Genomic DNA, 19,923 nt, shown 5'->3' with positions numbered 1-19,923 from the left:
CTGAATCTCCATCGTTTTGAGTGCAAGTTTAGTCTCAAGAACTTCTTTTCCACGTTCAAGCTCTTCCAGCAGAGATTCAGCAGCTTCTTATATGAAGCCTCCGTTCCTCTCCTTACCCTCCTCTTCCTGTTCTCCAGCTTCCTGGCCAGCCAGCTGCTCTACGTGTTTCTGGAGACAGACTTTATCGGTTTTTAGCTGTTTTATCTGGTCTTCCAAGAGTTCACATATCCTGATGTGTCCCTGGATTTCCGCATCCTGCTCCTCTAGGATAGACTTTCATTTATTACTCTTAACACTAGAACGGCGGTGTTTTTGATACTCTCTAAAACGGCGGGAGTGGTCAAAAATGACCCATTCCATTTTTATTAAATATTTGTATTCTAAACCACTAATATTTATTGCATAATAAAACGTGACTTTCACTCAATAAAACAAAAAAACTTCTTTGAACTCTAGCTTAATATTTATTGATCAATGTGTTTTTTGCCAATAATACAAATTTAAGAAGTGCTATTTTTATGAATATAATATTGTTAGAATGATATTATTAAATGTATTATATACAATGTCAGCTTATTATATAGTAATGTTATATATCATTCTAATTGCTAGATAGTTATTATTCTTAGATAGTTTGTTCAAGTGCATGACCTAACTGAACTAAACTAACCTAATCTACACACATCTAAACTAGCAGTCTTACACAGAACAAAGTTCATTCACTCCTCTACAAGGAGAAGGGTCATACAAAAACATTGTTTACAAATAAAAACGTGACGTATTACACAAAAAAATATTTTACTAATATGGTTGTAATACGCATCTAAGCACTTCTATAACTTTCTTCTCCCTATTTAGAATTTGTGGAAACACATAGCCTGACATAACCTAAAATAGCATACACAGTCGTAAACTTCCAGTAGTTCAAACCAGAAAAAGTCAGTATAGGGTGATTGTTTTCTAAATAAGATATGCTAGGTTCTAATCATGAAAGCTCTGACATAAAAAGAATGGTAAATTACCTGTTCTTTCGAAGAACTCCTTTAGAGATTCTACTTCTTTGGTTGAAATATAATTTATCCAAGCATACGAGAAAGTAAGGTGTCTCGCATTTAGACCTCTAAACTTTTTGGTTTCAGTAGCTTTGAAATTTCTGGTTAGCCACAGACTTGTAGTCTAAGAATTCTTGGCAGCGCAGGAAATCGAACTCGGGATCCCTCAGTCCGTAGTCAGCCACTTTCACCACTATACCAGCGGGGCGGTCATATAGTGGGGATCACAGTGAGAACGTCGGCTTTCTTCTTCTAACCCATCTGGTATATAGGAACCTTGTCCCAACCTGTCTGGTCAGCGTAGGAGCAGTAGAGCAAGTCCACCCTCCGGGGAGAGGCCTCATCCAAGAGTGTATCGAATATGGCTTTGGTTTATTTATTATTATTTATTTATGCTAAGAACGTCTTCTCATGAAACATTTCTACATGATACCAACAACAACCCAAAAAGAAACACTAGCTTTATATTTTCACAATAGCATGCAAATTGTTTGCAATTTTTTTGTTAAAATGATTGAAATTATAATATAATTTCTGTTTAATAATAATAATAATAATAATAATAATAATAATAATAATAATAATAGTCTTCTTACTTTACGACGCTTATTTGCAGAAGTATGGTTTTCGGTGCTTATCTCTTCCTCTTCCGATATTTCATCCGAAATCATCATATTCGTTGTTATTTGGCAGGTACTCTCCATCTGAAGAAATATCAACGCATTCAGCGATAGACTCGAGCTCACTTATGTCATCGAAATTTGCAAGTATTAAATCCAGTGTCATCAGTTTCTTGTTCATAATGAGTGTTTGGAATAGCACATCAGTCCGAAAATAATGAAATTCTCCTAATCAACAGACTCTAAAATATTACTAACTCCAACTAAACTGACAAAATTGCTGAGAAGCTGGTCTTGAACACGAGGTGAAATGGGAGAGTATTATGAGGAAGAAAGGTCGCAAGATAAAGACGCTAGTCAGTAGTGTTGCTATAATGCAACATAATATCACTAACAAAGGAGTTGGGTCAAAATTGACCCACGCCGCCGTTCTAGTATAATTGTTTGGTATTTCAAAAGGCAAAGTGTATATAACAGTGATACTTAGTACAAATATTTCTTCAAGAGAACGAGTAAAAGTCACAAAAATTCAATCCGATTCGTAAGAAAAGTTGTTAAAACGTAAAGTTCGAAATGGGTCAAAAATGACCCAGCCGCCGTTCTAGTGTTAAGAGACGGTGGTGTGATATTATTGTTTTAAATGTACATGCCCCAACTGAAGATAAGGATGACGATATAAAAGACAGTTTTTACGAAGAAGTGGAACGGATATTTGACCAACTCCCGCGATACCATATGAAAATTCTATTAGGGGATTTCAATGCGAAGGTAGGACGAGAGGATATTTTCAAACCGATTATAGGGAACGAAAGTCTGCATAAGGAAAGTAATGACAACGGTGTTAGACTCTTGAACTTTGCAACATCCAAAAACCTAATCGTGAAGAGTACAAAATTCCCACATCTCGACGTTCATAAATACACTTGAACATCACCAGACGGAAAAACACACAATCAAATTGATCACGTTTAGTAGATAGAATAAGGCAATTTAGCATAATTGATGTCCGGTCGTTTAGAGGGGCTGATTGCGACACTGACCACTACCTGGTAGCAGCGATAATACGAGAGAGGTTATCGTTGAACAAAAGTAATATTCATTGTCCGAAAACGGAGAGATTCAATATAAAGAAATTAGAAGAGAGCCAGGTAAGAGAGAAATACCAGATTGAAGTTTCGAATAGATTCTCGGTTTTAGAAGATTCGGAGTGCACTAGTGTTGAGGATACCTGGATTGAATTTAGAGATAGCATTAAAATTTCAGCAAAAGAAAAATTGGGACACGCGGAAATACGTAGGAACAAACCATGGTTCGACCAGGAATGCATTAAACTAGCAGAGAAGAGAAAACAGGCAAAATTACGCTGGCTACAAAATACGAATGAAATAACTACACAAAATTTCTTAGATATCAGGCGGGAAACTTCGAAAACTTTTAGAACAAAGAAACGCGACTTTCTGAAAGCTAAAATTAAGGAACTTGAAGATAATAGTAAAAATAAAAACATCCGGGACATGTATAAGGGAATCAACGAATTTAAGAAATGCTATCAACCTCGTGCTTATATATTAAAGAAATCTGACGGTACAGTTCTCACTGATACGGATAGCATCTTAAATAGATGGAAAGATTTCTTTGACGATTTGCTGAACACGCAGCCAAAAACTACTGTGCGTGAAGAAAAGGTGATACACACCGCAGAAACGTATATTCCAGAACCCAACCGAATAGAAGTGGAAACCGCTATAAAGAAATTAAAGAAACACAAATCTCCGGGTGTAGATGAAATTCCGGCTGAGTTAATTTTAGCTGGAGGCGAAAAATTGTGGAACAAGATACACAAACTCATTCGCCTTATCTGGAACAAGGAAGAATTGCCACAAGAGTGGAAAGAATCAATCATTGTTCCAATTCACAAGAAGGGCGACAAAACTGACTGTAATAATTATCGAGGCATTTCTCTTCTGTCAACATCCTATAAAATCCTTTCAAATATTATATTAGCAAGACTTACCCCATTCGGAGATGAAATTATTGGAGATTATCAGTGCGGATTTAGACGAAATCGATCAACTATCGACCAAATATTTACCATTCGCCAAATACTCGAAAAAAAGTGGGAATACAATACCCCGGTACATCAACTATTTATTGATTTTAGAAAGGCGTACGACTCGGTTAGGAGAGAAACATTATACAACGTTCTTACAGAACTTGGAATACCGAGAAGCTAATTAGATTATTAAGATGTGTTTAAATGAATCCCAAAGTAAAGTACGGGTAGGAAAATTTTTGGCCACGAGCTTTCACATCGAAAATGGCCTGAAACAAGGAGATGCGTTGTCGCCATTATTATTTAACTTCGTTCTGGAATACGCTATAAGGAAATTCAAAGATAGCAACCAGGGCCTAGAGTTGAACGGTATTCACCAGGTTATGGCATATGCTGATGATGTAAATTTAATAAGGGATGATAGGAGAACAATAGAAAGAAATGCAGAGATCTTATTAAACGCCTGCAGGGACATGGGTCTAGAAGTAAATGCAGAGAAAACTAAATACATGGAAGTGCGTCGGGACCGGAATACAGCAAATTATGGATGCGTTAAAATATTATATAATACTTTTGATAAAGTGGATAGTTTCAAATATCTAGGATCAATATTAACAGAGAAAAAGCATATTCACGAATAAATTAAATGTCGACTAAAAGCAGGGAATTCGTGTTACTATTCGGTTCAAAATCTCTTGTTGTCGCGAATTCTGTCGAGGAATTTGAAGCTTAAAATATACAAAACGATAATTATGCCTGTTGTTCTGTATGGCTGCGAAACATGGTCACTTACTCTGAAGGAAGAACATAGACTGAAAGTATTTGAGAACAAGATCCTGAGACGAATATTCGGACCCAAGAGGATAGGGGAATGGGGAAACTTCATAACGAGAGATTACATAATTTATATGGTTTACCCAACATTGTTAGGGTCGTCAAGTCTAGGAGGCCTGGGTGGGCGGGTCATGTAGCTAGAATGGAAGAAAGTATAAACGCTTTCAAAGTCTTGACTGGAAGACCAATCGGAAAACGACCAATAGGAAGACCTAGGCGCAGATGGGAGGACAATGTTAAGATGGATCTCGCAGAGATAGGAATACAAAGTAGGAACTGGATCCAATTAGCTAAAGATAGAAGTCAGTGGAGAGCTTTTGTGAACGCGGCATTGAACCTCCGGGTTCCATAGGCCATAGAGTTAGTTAGTTAGTTTTTTGCTCCTCTAGCAGGTTCTCTTTTGCTTGAGAATCACTCCTCAAAAGCCTCACCTCGTGGGTCAATCTTTCAGTTTTCTCCCGTGATGAAGTCTGCTCTTGGAATTTTTCATTCCATAGAGCGATAAACTCATCGAGCAGCGCCCCGAAAGTGGCTTTCTCGAGCTCCAACTTGTCAGTCTTAGTTTCCAGGCCAAGGATCATGTCCACCAGTCGGCCCCAACCCCCAGCGGTCACAGAAATTAGTGATTTTTCTTAATTAGTGTATATGAATAATTAAATAATTTTATATTTTTAGAGAATTTAGCAAACAGTAGTCCTCAGGTGTAGCTAGGTAAAGAAATAAATAAACATTTAAATAAACTTTAAAAATAAAAATAAATAAATAAATTAAATAAATCAATTGATACATAGGAATAAAAATAGTAATTCGATAATTTTAATTAATTTCAGAGTTCATTGGGAAGTTGAATGAGTAAGAATAATACTATGTCCAGATTTATTTGGTACGGGATTTTATTCATGTTGGTGAAAGCAGAAGATGTAGATCAACATCAACAGATAACATTGCCGGACATTGAATTAGCTTTAGTGCAAGATGCATTTGCTGTGCACGCATCTAATGTAGTGTATACAACCATACGTATGCATTTGAATTTTCGTCAAGCTGTACCAATACACTAAGTTTGTTCTGAGACATATGAAATTTTAAACAAATATGCTGTAAAAGAAAAATAACTTCGATCTAATATTATAAATTCTATTCTTTGTCATTTTGTTTATCAAAATGGTAGCGCTATGTGTAAACAAGGAAATATGAATAAGCGTTCTATTTTTGGTTTTCTGTTTGGACTTTCATCGTTAGGACTTTCAACTTATAATTTTGTACACACACAGCAATTGGCATCTTCGATTAATAAATTAACGGAACATAAGATAGTTTTAACGATTGAAGTCACGAATTTAAAAGAATCAATTAATTCTGAAATAACAGTAGTTCATGGAATTATAATAAAAATTCAACAAGTGTTACAAGGTGTTAAAAATAAATTGCAAGAAATGCATTGTTACCTACATCAGGCTCAACGGAAAATTTTGGCTAATTTATTTTCCCACTTGGTGCAGGAAAGGGTAAATAAAATTATGAGCGACATATTGAGTAATCAATTGTCTTATCATATTTTAACGAATGAAGGTGTAAAGAGATTTATAAATATGCACGATATTTTAAAACATTCGATTTATAGAACAGATGTTGGAATATTGTACACAATGTCGACCATCTATTTAATGCGGAAAGTTATATCTATGGGCTACTTGAGTCAAAATTTTCGAATATTTTATAAATTACCGAAGGTAGTATATTTAGCTGATGGGAAATATCACACGCTAGAAAGGTCAAAGTGTGAATTTAAGAGCTTTTTTGTATTTTTGTGAAGTTGACACTTGATGACGATGCTAAATGTTTTAAATAATATAGTATTCAATAAATCATTAGCGAATTGTCATCAAAATTCAGGAAAATATTTAGGCGAAGTTTTATTTGAATATACACACGCGCTGGAGGAGCTAAATTTTCCTGGACATTATAATGTTCGGAGGACAATCTCCCTGCGTTTTGAGCTACGCATTTGCTTTAAAAGGCACACAAACGGGGGTTGATAATATATAAGCTGCTTCCTGATGATGATCCCATAAGCGATACTGAAGAGAATAAGTTACTAAGGCAACACTACGATAACTATAATAATAATAGCATCGATGGCGATGCAGAGATTTTTACGACTAATGACGAAGTAGGAAATATTGTGAAAAATCTTAAAAACAATAAAGCTCCAGGAGCAGATAGCATAATGGTAGAAATTCTTAAATATGACTCTCAATCTTGGATAACCTATTTAACTAAGCTTTATAATAAATATTTAGATGTTGGAATCTTCCCAAAACTATGGAAAATTGCAAAACTTGTTATTCTTCAGAAAAAATAAAGCAGACAATTCTAACTCGCCAAAGTCTTACAAGCCGATATGCTTGCTGAATATTATACGAAAAGTACTTGAAAAAATCATCGCTAATAGAATAAGTGCCAAGGGAATAGGTATAAATAATTGCACACTTCAATTTGGTTTTAGGAAAAACAAAGGTACAACAGAGGCTATCAATTCGCTACTGTTTCATGTAGATTTAGGAAATGATACCGGAAAAAATATACGACAATCATATTTATAGATGTAAGTAGTGTCTTTGATAATCTTTGGTGGCCTATAATGTTAGCAGAGTTGGAAAGGTTAGGAATACGCTGTAAAATTCTTAACAACATTAAGAATTATTCTACAGATCGACGAATTGTATATAATGGATGTTCCTTTGAAATTAGTAAGAACGTAACCAAGCGATGCCCACAAGGTTCAGATCTAGGACCATTATTGTGGGAAATCACACTCCAACCGGGATTAGAGATGTTAACCTAGAGGAAACGACTGGAATTGTAGCTTACGCTGATGACTTTGAGGTAGTAATAAACGCGGATACCCGAAAAACGCTAGAGGGAAAGTCAAATAAAAAATGGAAGCGCTCCAGGAATGCACCAGAAAGGCAAAATTGGGAATTTCAACTAACAAGACAAAATGTATGCTAGTTAAACTAAATAGGAATCCAAGTGTCAAAATTGCAAACAACCCAATAAGTAAAGTTGAAAACTTTATGTGGCTTCATGAACGCTTAAACTTCGAAAATCACGTCACGAAACAAAAGAAGAAGATAATTGGTATTGCCAATAAAATGTTCTATGTTATGACAAAAGAATGCACACTCTCGCCTAAATACTGCCAACTGTACTATAAAGCTATATTCCAGGCAATAGCATCGTATGGCTCTACTGCATGGGGACATAGAATTAAAGAAAATGTAATTATCCATATATAAATAGACAGCGCCCAAAGAACAATCTTACTTAAAATTTCAGGTGCCATGGCAACAACGCCGGTAGAGGCACTGCAAACTATATTAGGTATCGAGCCACTTCACCTGTCTATATTGAGAACTGTGGGAAAATACTGGATCCAAAAAGGAAATCTTGAAAAAAAAAACACATTTTTCAAAGGAGACTGATATTTATGGATGAAATTGAGAAACATATTTTGTGTAAATGGCAAGATCATTGGGACACATGTTATAAATCTGCCAGAGTGCACGAACTAATCCCAAATATAAACAAAGATTAGATCTAGGACATTTAGAAAATAATAGACATGTAATTCAATTTCTTACTGGACACGGACCATTTCGATCGACGTTTTACAAAATAGGCCTACTGGAAAATAGTGATTGTGATTGTGGTCAAACACAAACTCCCGATCATTTGGTATTTGAGTGCAATAATATAGTATTACCGTAAGTGGAGCAAAGAATCAGAGGCGAACTATATCAGATTAAAAATCAATTTGGTACGTTGGAATTAATTTGTAACAACAACTACCGATGCCTTTTTAATAGATTATGTTCCCAAATTCTCGAAATTAATAAAGTACAAATAGCAATAGATCTGGCTAGAAGACAATGAACTGAACTAAATAATACTAATTATGGAAGAATCTGACGCCCAGTCCAATACGTTTAAAACATAACATACTAAGTGCAATGTTGGTAACAATAAACAATTCAGTATTTTTTTTTTAAAATGTTAAAATTTTAATGTGTTACTGTTTATGTGTGTGTCTATTGTTAGTGTATGTGTTGTGCATGGAAGTGGATAATGTGAAAAAAAATTATCTGGCTCCTTGGTCTATCAGGAATACTGTAGACTGAGTGTGCTAAAGTTAACATAATGATAGTTGAAGGACCGACGGTAAAGTTAGGCTAAATGTAAGATGGATAGGTGAAAACCATTAATAATTAGAAGTGTGCTTACATACAGGAGAGAAGCCTGTAAAAATTTACTCACTAGGAGGAAACCAGAATAATCGAAGAAGTGATTAAACCAAAACCATTAATGTATTTTTTTTTGAATTTTAAACTTATAACTAACATTTTATAATGTATTCCAATTTTTGTATCTTGAAATTAAAAATTGACTAAATATAAGTTGTAAGTGGTATGATAAGCTTTTGTGTATTTTGTTTTGTATTATGTGTATGTGTGTTGTTGTTGTAAATAATAAGAAATTTCTTTTCAGTGAAAAATACTAATAAAGAAGAATAGGAATATAGAGCCTGATATAAGGCATCAGGCTAAATTTTGGCCCCCCACCCCTGCGAATGGGAGAGTTAGTACGAAAGAGAGAGAAGATATAAATAAAAGAAGGATATATATTAGAATAAAAGGGGTTAGGGGCACATGCGTCTGCCATTAAGACCATAAAGAAATGGGTAAGGCAGGGGTAGTGGAGGGTATTTAAAAAAGATAGGGACAGTGGGAATCTCGTTAATCCATTTATGCGCGTCACTAATTAGATGACGAGGCATTAGGTTATTAACAGCTCTTTATTGAATTAAGAGTTTTCATCTGAAAAGAGTCTAGTTTACATACACTATAAAAGTTCCATACAAAGTATGTCGTAAAAAACACATTCTAAAATACAATGTGAACATTATAAAATTTCCATAGAAAGTATGTCGTTAAGAAAATGATCCGTATACTTCCATACCATGATATGCCGTTAAAATTATACATAATATACAATAATAAATTGTCATACATAAAAGACTTGAAGTAGTAATAATTTCCACAATTTCATTTTGAATTTACCTTGTCTGTATTTATTTCTCTCTTTCTTTTCTACCTCTTGTTCCCTTATCTTACTTTTTTTCTCTTACTTTCCTTTCCTCTTCTATTTTTTCTTTCCTTTCTTTTTTTTCCTTTTTTCTTCATCTTTAAAAAGTTATTTCCTTTATTTTATTTATTTCCCTACCTTTTTTTCTTTTATCTGTAATTTTTCTTCTTCTAGTCATCTTAAAAACTCATCATCCTAAAAATCATTAAATTAAAATACTCAATAAGATCACCAGATTCAAAGGGAATGTGATAACACAAAGTTAAAAAGAAAACCAAGATAAAATCAGGTATTCAAGCAAAGATGACAACCTCGTTATTCATAGTCCAAATTGGCATTCTCCAATTCAACGCTAATTCTTATTACTGCCATTACAATAGTTTTTTTTTTTAATTCTCCCATTACTTATCCAATTCTTTACAGCATAGAACACTCAGACCACCTCTGGCTCCTAATACTATCGGGTTAACAGTGACATAACTAACATTATATTTATTTTTAATTATCTCTCTTATTTTTTATATTTTACAGTTTTCTCTTTTATTGCCAGCTCTTCAAAGTGTTCCTGTTCAAACCTAATTGTAACATCAATATCATGAGCTTTATTTTCTTTCAACAAAATAAGATCGGGTTTAAGCTTTTGTCCATTCTCAAGCTTATCTTCAGGTTCCCTAACATAACTGAATCCATTGTTTACAGTGGAATCCTGAATTACATCCAACACCTCATTATGACGATGAATTATTTTACTCTTGTTTTCGGTGCATTCACAAACAACTTGTGCCAAAGTTTCAATTTTCGTATTGCACCTTCTAGATGAAACCTCATCCGTTTTATAGGCTTGTGCTATGTAAAGTTTAGTTCCAAAAGTGTTGGATCTGACCTTAAGTAAGTCAATATATCGAGAGTCTGATAGCAATCTTTCATCATATAACGCGATGTTAGCATCGCGATATTTCTGAAAATAATGAATTACTTTTCCCTCAACTCTTGTTTCTTCATATTTATTTTACAGGTTGTTAATTTCTTAACTGAAAAGGCCATCTGATGTTCAAAGCTTGGGCCCTTCTTTTCGTAAGTTCTTCTATCCTGTTTTGTTGATAGAGCTTCCGAATTATTGGATCTTCGTTGTCTCTCCATTTACAGCCATTTTTAAGAATAGCCAGTGAGATAACGTTTACCAAACGTGGAAAGCCCAGGCCAACATCACGTTTCCTACTGTAGATTACTGCATCGGTTATATTATGATTTAGATGCAATACTTTTTTTTATCAAGTTCCTCAAAAATTGGTCAAGTTCTAAAAGAAAATTTATATACACGATGCCATTAATGAGACAGTAGAAGAATTTGGGTACAAAATATGTAAAAATTAAATTCAGTTTTGGTTTCGGTTTCAAGCATAACTTCAATACTCTATTCAAAATTGTCTTAATATCGTTAAGCTGAAGTGTATTGCTCAGACCCTCGCAGACAGTATAATTGCACCCTAAGTATCCAAATCTCTCATTAACACCTAAAACTGTGAATTTCATAATCTTGTGTGTGTAATCTTATAGGTTAACACACCCAATATTTCCTAATCGAGGTAATTCCAAGAGCATAACACTTCTTCTTTGATAAGTTCATATCTAAAGCATTAAGAAACTGCACAAGAACATTTTTTTTTGCAATCCCTCCTCAGTCTTATCCAAAAACACAATATCAGCATAGGCCAGAGTAGAGATATCCTCATCATCTACGGTAATACCATTTCCTAGTTTTCAATCATTTCTATCAGATCATCTAATACTAAATTAAAGAGTAAAGGATTAAGCGGGTCACCTTGCTTTATGCCTTTCTTAATGGATTAATTTATAACTTCCTGACCTCTAACTACCGTACGTATATCGCAGTACATGCCACTATTCAGTTTTGACAACTGCTTAGGACAATCCCTAGCTTCTAATATAGCTAAAATTACCCTATTTCGTACAGTATCGAAGACCTTGGATATGTCTATTCTTAGCGCAGTCATTTCCATATTTCTTTTACCGTTATGCAAGAGTTGATTAAACAGAAAGCAATTTTTAGATGTATTATCTTCATGATAGAAACCTTTCTGTCGTTTATTATATGTAATTGCTTTCCTCAATCTCTCATCAATAATAGCACTAAGCTACCTATGTAGAATAGGATTTATTGTTATTGTTCTCCAATTGTTGGCATATTTAAGATCATCCTTTTTCGGGGTCATAACTGTCTTTTTTTTTTCCAGCTGCTTGGAATTCTTCCATGCCCCAGGATCAAATTAAAAAACACCTCCAAGACTTCAATCACTTCGGGATTGTTTATATCTGTCTTCTTTAAACCATCCAGACCTGGTGAGGAATTATTTTTCATTTTCTTAATCTGTATGTTGATTTCCTCCTTTATTGTAGGTGCTGTCAACTCTTGCTTTAAATGGCCATCCATTCTCTTTTTTTTCAAATGGCCATTTGCAACTTCCCAGAGCTTATCATATAATTGCTTAAAATCTTCACCTTTGGGTTTTTCATCATTCTGTCCGATCGATTAATCTAGGTTATTATCCATCACTTTATTGGCTAAACTCCCAGGGTTGGCCCTATAAAATCTTTGTGTTATAGCATAACGATGTACCTTTTACCTTTAGTTCTCGTTTTCTTTTTTCTGATTTTTTTCCGATACTCTATTCTTAGTGTCTTCATCCTTTGCTTTCAAAAGAGTAATAAGTAACCATTAACATAATCCAGATCTTCAGTAGTTATTCTTTTATTACCATCCACCATTCATCCAAGAGTTTAATAGATTCTCCACAACGTGTTATCATTATGGTCATTTTCTTTTCCATTCTCGTTTTGTTTTTCTTCATCATATATTACCTCATCTTGCAAAAGCTTTCTATATCATTGTGAACAATATTGCTTATTTCAGATTCAATCACATTCGGTTCAGGTGTCAAGAATAATCTATCTATCATTTCTTGTGTGGACGAAAAACCGCCCATCTCAACTAATTGGTTATTATTCGTTTCGCCCAACATTTGGAATCTATCTTGAATTTCCGCCACTTGACTATCTGACCAAACGGCCATATCCTTTTCTTTCAAGGGGGCGCGGTGGCTCAGTGATAGAGCGTTCACCTCTGGTGCTTAGGGTCTCGGGTTCGATCCCAGCCCCACCAAGTGAACTTTGTGGTGGACAAACACCGTGCTCGTGGGTTTTCTCGGGGTTCTCCCGTTTCCTCCCACATTCTTCACTCCACCATTTCACTCGTCTCTCATCATCACCGTCTCCTTTAGCCTAACCGGCATAACCGAGGGACGTAAAACTCAAAGATTTCATTTCATTTTCCTTTTCTTTCAAATCACTCACTTTTGAGTTTTCACCATTCTCCCAACATCAGGTGTCTCAATATTGCCTCAATTAACCGCTTTTATCTCCTCTTCTTTTAGATTTAAGTTGGCAAAATCACTATCAGAGTTTCGTTTTTTCTTTATTGTTAATTCATTTCGCAAGATATCTTTCAATAAAATTTTTCCTCTTTTTCAAAGAAGTCATCCTTGCTTACATTTTCCCCTCCTGTTTATTTTTATGAAATTTCCTAATAATAGGAGTTATACTACTCCAATGTCTAGTGAAATTAGACTCTTAACTGATTATCGGTTTTTCATCGATTTTGTTTTTAAACTCCTGAAATTCAATTGGTGATTTATTATCATCAACGTCCTCTTTCGATAGTTTATCCTTTCCCTAATCCATTCCTTAATCCATCTCATAATAATTCAATGGTTTGTCCCGTCCGTTATTCGCAATTTCATCTAGATTTCTTCATGCATTTAGTTCATTCCCAGAATCATTTCCTATTTCATCGTCAATAATAGATTCATTTAATTTAATTTATCCATTTGTTTCCTGGAATCCTGTTTCAACTTCTTTCTAAAATGTCGTTCCTAGCAGGCTCTTCGATTTGGGTTATGACGTCACTCATAACTCAAACAATAGACGTTTCCCATTTCCTATCATCCAGGTTTATCTGGTCATCACAATTCGTTTCATACATCTCATCTGACCCGCAATAATTTTTTAGTAACAATTTTCTTTGATTAGGCACGAGATTCCCAACCACATCAATTTGAACCTTCTCATCCTCAGATGCTTTCCTTTCCTCTATAACTTCTCCGCCTTCTTCATCCTGCAATATTTCTGGGTTTTTATCATTAACTTCCTCTTCATTTAAATTTCCATATTTCCCCTCCAGGAGACCATTGTCATGATCAGTTTTCTGATTCCTTTTCAAATTACTTTGATCAGTTTCTTTTCTCAAGCTCTTATTTTCCGTTGAGTTATGTTTTCTTCTTACTGATCTTTGTCTCGTTCGGTTCCTTATTTTCTGAATTCTCCTCTAAACATATACTTTTTCTTTTTCCTTTGCTTAAGACCTCCAATTGTTTACTATTATCCTCCACTCGTATTCTTCCAATTCTGATCAAATGTTTCTTTTTATCACTTATTAAACTAATAGTCTTGTTAGATTTTTCAGCTATCATATATAAATTCTCCTTATTTTTATATGTATTATATAACTCAATGAAGGTCTCAACATCTTCATTAGTCCATTTATGTCCAGCCCCTGGATCACTTCTACAATTTTTCTGTTTAACTCTTCAATTTTTTCTTTGTTCCTCTCTGGTGTGTGTTCTAATCTTACATGCGTTCCTCTATCATATACACTTGTAAATTTCCTTACACAATATATGTATCTAAATTCCCCCTTTTCTACCTTCACACCAGGACATTTTGGGACATGACACCAGATGTGATATTTGTTAAATTCTTTACCTCATTTCTTACAAATAAAACATATACATTATTGTGCTTTTCCTCTAGATGCGAAACAAACATTTTTAGGTCCCAAAAATTTCTTTGGTGTGAATAGAACAGACAATTCATCTTCATTAAGAGGAAACAATTATAAATTTACCTCCCGTTTTTCCGGACTTTGGACAAACATACATATTTTTTACATTTAACCTTATTAACCATCGAGAGCTGAAATACCCTTATTTTAAACTGAATTAAAAATCAGCGAACCGATTACAATAAAAAACAAGAAAAAACAATGAATTACCTACAAACAAAATTTCTAGTATTACATAAATCAGGTTATTATATAAAATTAAAACCTATGTAAAAAAAATTTACTTACTTGCACGAAAAGAATTTTACGTCAATAATTTCAACTTGAAAAAAAAAAGATCTTAGGCGTAAGTAATTAAAATACCTTTTTTAATTAAAAAAATCTTCAAATTTTAACGTCTAAAATTTAAATCAATGGGAACTTGTTTAAGTAAAATAATTTTAACAACATCATATTAAAAGAAAGAACAAAAACTTTTAGATATATACTTTTACAAGGCCATTAAAAGACAAAACTATCAATAATAAACAAATGCAATTGTGAAATACAAAAAACTTGGCCTTTGTCCAATGATACGATTTAAACAAAAAAAATTAAATGATGTGATGCCTAGATCTGTAATTTTACTGTGCTATTTTAGAACAAAAGTTAGCCAACACACAATTTTAAAATTTACGTCGGAATTTACCTTTAAAATCAACCTGAATAAAACATTTAATTACAATTTTAACTCTATAACAAAATAAATACCAAAAGTTTTAAACTAGAATTTTTAAAGGGCATATAATTTCCCCGACAAAAACCAATTTTAATTAATCTAATCTAAGTGGTACAAGATTATGACCATGTTTTAATATAACAATTTTGGTATATTATATATAGACAAAATTGTAGAATTCCTTAATTTATTTTTATTGTGCTGATATTAATTATAACAAAATATGATATTGAGCTTTTTTTTCACTTGAGATTTTATATGATACTCGCTCTAAAAATTTCCACCTTATAACTACACAATAAAAAGCACAAGATTTGGATTTATTATTTTACACTGCTAATATTAATTTAAAGAACCTCATTAATATATATATCTATATATATATATATATATATATATATTTGTTTTACTAGGTTCTCCTTTCTTTTTTCCAAAGAAGTAAAATCAGCCCAAAGGTAAAGCCACAATTTGTATTTCTAGACTGTACATTTAGTTAAGAGCAAATCGTCAGTAAGTGCAAGTTTAATTCTAACTTGAAGCTTTATTACTCTCCTTCCTGATTTAAGGATGATATACCTCGTTTGCTTAATCAATTACAAGTCGCAGCATAAACCAATGTTAATTATACCTCTTATGCTTAACTGGTAGCAAATCATAGACAACACAATCGTTAGTAATAATCAAATATTGTATCAATTATTATTGTTTTGTTTTATTTTTATTACTTTTCTTTTTTAAATTATAATAACTGAGTGTTAGCCCATGACTATTCACATTCGATGTCTCGTCTAACAATGACGATTAATCACTTGCCACCTAGTCCAAGATTTAATATTAACAATTTAAGTCTTCAATATTCCTAATACACATCGTTCACTTGAATGTGGATTAGTGGTGAACTAACCAAGGACGATTCCCTATCTTAAATTGGCAACACAGTATTTTGTCATCTACCCGTCGTGCCTTTCGCTACCAGGAAGAAGGACTGCCATTACGGCCATGCACCACTACCCACTGAATCAAGAAAGAGCTCTCAATCTGTGAATCTTTCCAGTATCCGGGCATGGTGAGGTTTCCCGTGTTGAGTCAGATTAAGCCGCAGGCCCCACTCCTGGTAATGCCCTTCCGTCAAACCTTTTAATTGACAATCACTGGACGTTTCCCTGCATCGTCCTAAACCGGTCGGACGCTTGCCTAAATGGGTGCCTGTAGGGCCTCACCAGTGTCCTCACTGGGTGGTAGCTTCTTCGCCATCACAGCCTTGCTTATCGCATGTATGACGAATCTCCCCTGGACATATTTCCGGATTGGGGCTGGAACCTGTAAAGAAAGATATCCTAGCTTAAGTGCAGGTATGCAAGAAAAACGGTCTACATCTTGTAAATTGAAAAGTCCTGTTGTGCGCGAGCCTTCAGGCGCGCTGTGTTTTTGGCGCTCGACCTCAGATTAGGTTAGATTACCCGCTTAATTTAAGCATATTAATAAGCGGAGGAAAAGAAACTAACTAGGATTCCCTTAGTAACGGCGAGCGAACAGGGAAGAACCCAGCATCGAATCTCGCAGTCGTTGGCTGTTGCGAAATGTGGTGTTAGGGAGGGTCGATTCCTCAGAGGTCTTGAGGCATGTGTAAGTCTCTCTTGAATGAAGCCGCTGCTCATAGAGTGTGCCAGGCCCGTGCGACCGTTTCAGTTCTCGGGAAGACCTCTCCTCAGAGTCGGGTTGCTTGAAAATGCAGCCCTAAGTGGGTGATAAACTCCATCTAAGGCTAAATATGACCACGAGACCGAAAGCGAGCAAATACCGTGAGGGAAAGTTGAAAAGTACTTCGAAGAGAGAGTTCAAGAGTACGGGAAACCATTCGGTGGTAAACGGATGGTACCTGAAACCCCGGATTAAAGATTCAGAGAGATCTGTGTAGACCGCACTTTGAGGTTGATCTTTTACTCCTTCGGGGGTTGGGACTCCTGGAAGAGGCAACTTACTCTACATAGGCCCTCGCATTTCTGTCTTTCGAGGAGTCACAACTCGTTGGATGTCGTTTTAGGGCCCAGGGAGGAGCTTGTCCGGGTCCCGTATGGTTGTGTGCAGTGTGTACGCCACAACTATAGCGATTTGGGCTCCAGGGTGTAAAAGGAGATAAGTAATCGTTTCCTTTTCCTCTTTTAGCTCACTACTCTTTAACACCATGAAGACTGATCCGCCTCCTCGCGGCAAGCTCCGGGTAACGTTGAATTTTGGTTTTTACCAGTTCAGCGGCTAAGTGATCAGTATAATTCGCTAAACGGTGAAAGGTAGATAGGACAGCTACAACAGGGAACGAGTCAAAGAGGCAGAGGGGCAACTCTCTTGCCTAGCAAAAAATGTCACTAAGGAGATCTCCTCCTCCGCAAAGGAGGATGATGACAAGACAGATATACTGAAACAGATATAAGAGAGCCACTGTTACGGCTGAAACCAATGACTCCGGCAGAAACAAACAGGAAAGGAACGGAAGAGGATGAAAAAAGACCTGAAATTCGTGGGTAAAATCCTGGAAGTAGGTCTCAAAATAACTGAGGCAAAGTTAGCAAAGTTAAAAGAAAGAATCAATCAATGGCTGGTGATTGAACAGGCAAAATTACAAGGGCAAGTTGAGCTCTTGCAAAAAGAGAACAATGAACTACGAAAAGCCGCCTACGAGAAAAGTATCCCAACCTTTGCGGAGGTACTGAAGACAACAACGGATGAACGGCAGCGGCAAATTGAACTCAACAAAGACAAACAGAAACATACCCTATTCATCAAAGTCAAGCAAAACGAGAGTATTAAGGAAGTTGAACGTCACTTCACAAAATCTTTAAATCCAACAAAGGATAATATCAAAATAAGGTCTATAAGAGCAACCAATAATACTCTAATAGTGGAAACGGAAAGCGAAGAAGATATTACCAAAATCACGAGTCGTGACATCCGCAAAACTTTAATGTGCGAAAGGCAGAAGAAAAAGAGACCATTGGTAATCCTGTAAATGTACCATCAGAAATAAAAGAACTAATATAAATCATCCATCAACAAAACTATGAAGATAAGATGGAATTCGCGGAATTTAAGAACGTTTTCAAACCTAAATTTAGGACAGGACCACTTAACAAAGCTCCATGTCAACATGTGGTTGAAGTGTCGCCAGATATAAGGAAGAAGCTCCTACGAGATCCAAGGATGTATTTGGAATTCGAGGCCATATTAGTTAAGGACTACTTATCAGTGCTGTTATGCATGAAATGCAGAGACTATGGTCAAATAGCGAAGTACTGCAAAAATGAAGCGGTATGTTCTCACTTAGAAGGCAAATCGCATGAGAAAAAGGACTGGATAAAAAGAACGAAAAGCAACATGCACTAAGAAAGAAAGCCTGCAAAGCAGATAAGACGAAGGACTGTCTTACCTACGAACTAATTCTACAGAGGACCATTGCCAAAATAGACTATGGCGACTAGGAGTCCAAAACACAGAGGAAGAACACGACGGAAACAAAGCCAGGAATAGAAGGAGAGTAAGTAAAGAACTAAGAGATTTACAGAGACTAATAGCGTATAAAACCAAAACTACAAGTAGAAGAAATATAGGCACCCTAACAGAAAACGTAACAGATACTGATCCAAATTATACAGGTGAAAACCTAACAACCGCACAGGAGAGAGTAAACCTAAGGAGGCCAAAGGTGAAAGAACCACAACAATTACACAGGTGAAAAACCACAGCGATGGGGAATGTGCCGACCAAGAAATAACAGGTCATGCAGGTGAAGCCGCACACGTAAACGTAAAGCCTGATCGCGTATACAAACAATTATAAGATGCATTAAGATTGTCAAGGCTTGAAGATCAGAAGACACGATGGCCCTGAGAGTACTGGTACGAGGGAACCTACACGAGAAAGGAAAAAACATCAACTTTCCGCAAATAGAAGCAATAGACGGGATCTCATTGAAAGCTGAAAATATACCCACGGATCCACTGAAACTTATGACGTATGTCGTGAAAGTCTTCGACAGGAGAAATGAAACCTTCGACATAAACGAGATCTACAGACAGTTTGTTAGAACACACGGGAGGACTGTCCATGACCCACCGCAAAGATGGCCCACGTGTTATGTTACAACGAAACAGCCATAACATTAGAGTAGCACAAATAAATGCAAGTAGATCAAAAACGGTCCTTCACGAAATCAGGATACTAGTCGAAGAACAGAAATTAGACATAATCCGCCTTATGCAGAGTCGTTTTGACGTATGATTAAGGGCATACTAAATGCCTTACTACTGCAGCAAATATATATGTTAGTCGCACTCTTTAGTATGGCACTAATCACGCATCAGAATGACTCTGCATAAGGCCCAGTATGTCTACAGGAACCCTACACGCAAAGAGGAAGAGTACCTTTTATGCCAATCATCACACAAATAGTATGCAACAGACACATTCCTATGGCAGCCATATTGAACTTTAATAATAAGGTGAAGACAGCACAAATTCATCAATTTTGTGATGAATGGACCAACTGTATTGAAGTTAAAGCAGATACAGGTGACTTCTTGCTA

The sequence above is a fragment of the Thermobia domestica genome, chromosome 6, assembly GCF_964235325.1.
Source record: "Thermobia domestica chromosome 6, izTheDome1.hap1.1, whole genome shotgun sequence".
NCBI lineage: Eukaryota > Metazoa > Arthropoda > Insecta > Zygentoma > Lepismatidae > Thermobia > Thermobia domestica.
This window is presented reverse-complemented; position numbering follows the sequence as displayed.